The sequence below is a fragment of the Micromys minutus genome (assembly GCF_963924665.1).
Source record: "Micromys minutus genome assembly, chromosome: 7".
Lineage (NCBI taxonomy): Eukaryota > Metazoa > Chordata > Mammalia > Rodentia > Muridae > Micromys > Micromys minutus.
In genome coordinates this window covers 54,268,054-54,273,178 of record NC_137976.1, presented here as the reverse complement: position 1 = coordinate 54,273,178, position 5,125 = coordinate 54,268,054, and positions in this window count along the sequence as shown.

The window sequence follows — 5,125 nt, the reverse complement described above, 5'->3', positions numbered from 1 at the left end:
AAGAAGTAAACATTTTCAGGAACTCCCTCTCTTTGTCTCTGAATGTAGAGAGCCAGCGTGAGTAGTCAGCATCCCTGCAACTCCTTTGGTCCTTCAGCCTTTGCTGCACATTCTGGTGCAGGGTGTTGCTAATGTGTGGTAATGGTGCAGATGAAAAGCATTTATGTTCCATTTTCCCCCAATATTATTAAAACTGCTCCATCACTGGCTGTAATGGGGGACGTCCATATTTTTCTCTTGCCTGTATTCCTGACATGACATAATGCCTGCCCTTACCAGTATACCATAATATGGAGGTAATTGAAACATAACTCACCCTAAATTACAGCCAATGTTCAGGCACAGCCCTCGTGAGTTTCCTGAGGCTCATTAGAAATATAAGCTAAGTATTTCTTTAAGGGAAGTGGGAAAACCTAGAGCTCGAATAAGAAGCAGAGGTAGAGAAAGAAAGAGAGGGAGAGGGGGAAGGGAGGGAGGGAGGGAAGGAGAGGGAGAGGGAAAGGAAGAGGGTGAGTATTGAGACTATGAACAATGAAAGAATAGCATATATTAGGCTACCAAAAGGATAGGGAATGTCCCCTACTTAGTTTTCATGAGCCCAGGTTGCTCTGAGAGCAGTGGTAACCAGTCAACATTTGTTGGCTATGTGGCTATTCTCTGGACTACTTGAAACCGTAGACCACTATTCACTGCTTTTTTTTTTCTTTTTAAAAATTTTTTATTGGATTATTTTTACTTACATTTCAAATGTTATTCTCTTTTCTATTTTCCCATCTGGAATTCCCTATTCCATTCCCCCACACCCTTCCCCTACAAGAGTGTTCCTTCACCCACCCACGCTCTCCCATATCCCTGCCCTGGAATTTGAGCCTTCATAGTATGAAGGACCTTTCCTCTTATTGATGCCTGATAAGAGCATCATCATTGATGATGATCCTCTGCTACATATACTGCTGGAACCATGGTATGCACTTGCTATTCACTTCTTTATGTAACTTGGGACCATAGACTTCTATGAACTATCCCACTGAATCTTGGGCTAGTAGTATTTAGTTCTGGAAGAGGCCATAGGAAATGAAATGATAGCTTTGAGAGACTGCAAGGTACACTGCAATTCTGTTTTCTGTTACTTCTTTAGCTCTCTAAATTTGAAGTCTTAGCCATGTCTTTGTGGAATAAAGTATCTAAATATACTCATCCCTAATTTGGAATTTGTTCCTTTCTACAGAATATGGTCTCTTGACTTGGTCTCAGGAGGGAAGCAGGGAGGTGGGGCTGTGAAGAATATGTGTAAAAGTGAATGGCTTGCATGTGACTTGGCCCATTTCTTTTTCCTGTGGAGGGCATTTATGACTTCATTTCATCTCTCTTCTAGTACTACATATAGATGATTGTTTGACTTCCCTCCTTGAACTGCTGTCTCACTCCTGAGTTCATCAAACTGTATACCTAGGACCATACCTCTTCCCTTGACTATGAGAAATAACTGCTTTCACTCTGCCCTTTAGAGGGAGGGGTATGTGATACAGCTATGGGTACCAGGGAAGAACAAAGCTTTATTCAATTAAAAATGGTATTTATAGAAATTGCTCAGCTGATACCATTCTCAACATTTTTATAATGGTTCAAAATGTACACCATGTAGCTTTTTATAAAGCATGGGAGAGACATAGGTCTCTTCTCCTTGGACAGTTAGTATGGGCTGGCTATGAGGAGCAAACAATTTGAGCCTATATATGTCTCTGTGTGTGTGTGTGTGTGTGTGTGTGTGTGTGTGTGTGTGCATGCTTGTACATGTGTATGATGTATATGTATGTATATATGTGTGTATATATATATATATATATATACATAAATATATGCTACATAAATGCTATATGTATATGCATAGGTATTAAGTCTCTGGCAATCATTCTTGACCTATACCTCGATGCAAGAGGGACAAACAGACAAACACCACAAACAGCAAGTGAACAAACTAGTTTATTCTGTTTTTCAAACAGATTTTTCCTATTGTCTTTGTAACTGTTCACTTCAAAGTTACAAGAAACCAAGCCCCCCACCAAAAAACTGAATATTGTAAATGAGGCTCTTAAGTGATTCACAGGCTACATAGCTCTCACAACCATGAAGACATTATCTATTCTAATCCCACTATTTTCTCAAGGGGAATAGTCAGTGCAGATTACTAATTAAAATACAATTAGTGATTGCGTTATAAGCAAAATCAAATTCTTTTTCAGTTCTGTGTTTATCTCTTATTTTCAAAAGCAAGTTATATTTAATTATTTTTGAAACAATATTTAAAGTACTTATTTCAACTTTATTATTTATATGTGTATTCGTGTCTTGTGAGAATATGTTTTGTGTATGCGCAAGCATGTGTAGGGCAAAACAGAGGGGGAATCAACTCCTTCCAACAAACTGGAGTTACAAACTCTTGTGAACCATCTGACTTGTGCCACAGACTGAATTCATGTCCTTTAGAAAATCAAGAGGTGATCTAAACCACTATCTGTCTGTCTGTCTGTCTGTCTGTCTGTCTGTCTGTCTGTCTACCTATCTACCTACCTACCTACCTACCTACCTACCTACCTACCTACCTACCTACCTACCTACTTATCTATCTATCTATCTATCTATCTATCTATCTATCTATCTATCTATCTATCTATCTCATTCCAATTTTTATTTTTTCCTGCTAATGCCTTTATTTATTTATTTTATATCCTGATCTCAGCCCCCTATTCTCAGTCCCTTCCTCACATATCCTATTCCCCCATCCCCTTCTCCTGTGAGAAGCAGGAAGTTCCCCTGTGTATCAACCCATCTTGGCACATCAAGACACTGCAGGACAGGGTGCATCCTCTTTCATTCTGGCCAGAAAAAGCAGTCTAATTAGGATAACAGTATCTACATTCAGCCTAAAGTGTCTAGGATTGACCCTGTTCCAGTTGTTGCAGAATCTACAGGAAGACCAAGCTACACATGTGTTACATATGTGTGGGGAGCCTAGGTCTGCTCATGCATGCTCTTTGTTTGATGTTTTAGTTTCTAAGATCTCCCAAGAGTCCAGAGGGGATAAGGATGCCACAAGAAGAACCACCATTCCTCTATTGGGAGTCCTACCTGGCTACAGGTTTGGCCACTTCATGCTTTATACCCACTGCTAGGAGTTACAGCTATAGTTGCCTCCATTGACCCTTTGGAGCTTCCCACATGCTAGGTATTTTGCAAGTCCTAGAGATTGCCCCACTTCCATGCCTGCTGCTGATATCCACTCATTCTCCCAGTCCTATCTCCCTGGCTATCCCAACTCTTATGTCCCTCCTAGTTCCTCCCCTACCCAGTTCCCTTTCTTCGTTCACCTCCAGGGACTATTTTATATCCCCAAGTAAGATTCAGGCATCTTCCTTGGGCCTTTGTTATTTAGCTACTTTGAGTTTGTGGTTTGTACCTTGGGTATGTTTGTCTCACAGATGAGATGCCTGTATTACCAGCCTGATGCTCACGGTCCTCAGTCCATGTTTTTTTTTTTTTTTTGGTGGAAAAGAGCAGCAGATTCTGGGATGACTGCTGTGTACAATCAGTTTCCTGTGTACAATCAGTCTGTGTACCCAGGTGCTGCCCGGATAGTGCTAGGAGTTAGGAACAGGGAACCCAAGCTCCTGCTTCCCCTTAGGGTTGCAGGATGGGCAGGCATAGAACCTGGTTCCATTCAGAGTGTCTACAGTGTGAAAGGGCTGGGAGAGAGAGCTTTCTCAGGAAGATTTGGGCTCTTTACAACAGGTGATCCTTGATGGAGAGACAGTCTTTTTTGTCCAAACTGCTATATTTGATGGCAAATGTAAATGCATACAACAATACTCAATATAATCGAGGGATTAAATAGCTTTTTTTGTGAAGGAATACCCAGGAAAGAATGCTCACTGGTTGAATATTTGGAGCATATTTATATACCTCATTAGAAAGGAGAACTCCAGAACTGATTGTCAAGGCCCTCTCTGTGGGGTGTCATGGTTACATGTTTTAGAGCAAGTAGAGTTTGTCAGGGAGCTGGCTCCATGCTTATATTACTCAATTCTGAGTTTCAAAAGGACTGGGCTCACTCAATATTGCCAGTTCTTCTGTCTGGTGGAATGAACCACTAGCACCATGGCCATACAATGGAAAAATGAAAGTGTCTTCAACAAATGGTGCTAGTCTAAACTGCATGTCTGCATGTAGAAGAATATAAAATTATTCACATTTATCACCTGCACAAAACTCAAATCCTAGTGAATCAGAAAACTCAACATAAACATAAAAACACAAATCTAATAGAGGAGAAATTGGGGAATAGCCTTGAACACATTGGTAAAGAAGACAAATTTTTGAACAGAACACCAATGGCACAGACACTAAGATCAACAATTATTAAAATGGACCTCATGAAACTGAAAAGCCTCTCTAAGGCAAGGGACACCATCAATATTAAAAAAAAAATCAGCCTATAAGATGGGGAAATATCTTCACCAATCCTACATTTGATAGAAAGCTATCAAATATAACACATATATGTATATATAGACATATTTATATATCCAAAATTTATAAAGAACTTAATAAATTAGGTACTAACAAACTATGTAAGTCATTCAAAAATTTGTGATACAAAGTTGAAACAGAATTCTCAGCAGAGGAATCTTGAATGGCCAAGAAGCACTGAGATAAATGGTCAACATTTAGTCATCAAGGAAATGCAAATCAAAACAACTCTGAGATTCCATCTTATACCCCACAGAATATCTGGGATCAAAAACTCAAGTAGCAGCATATGATGGTGAGGAAAGGAAATGGGTATTGAAAGGAGAGATTTAAAAGGGCAAGACTATGAGGAGCAGAGGAATAAGGGACTGTCCTTAGAACAAAAATGGGCAAAAATATTATTGAAAAAGGTATTTATCTATGATTTCAGTTTTATGTAAAAATAGACAAGCATATGCAGCTCATTAATGTGAAAATGTGTATTTGTCTATAACGAACAGTAAAATTATAAATACACCAAAGAATTGTGAAATAAATTTCTTTTTGATTAATTATCAGTAATAATTGTTTAGTTTGTATACCCATTTCATATACCTGT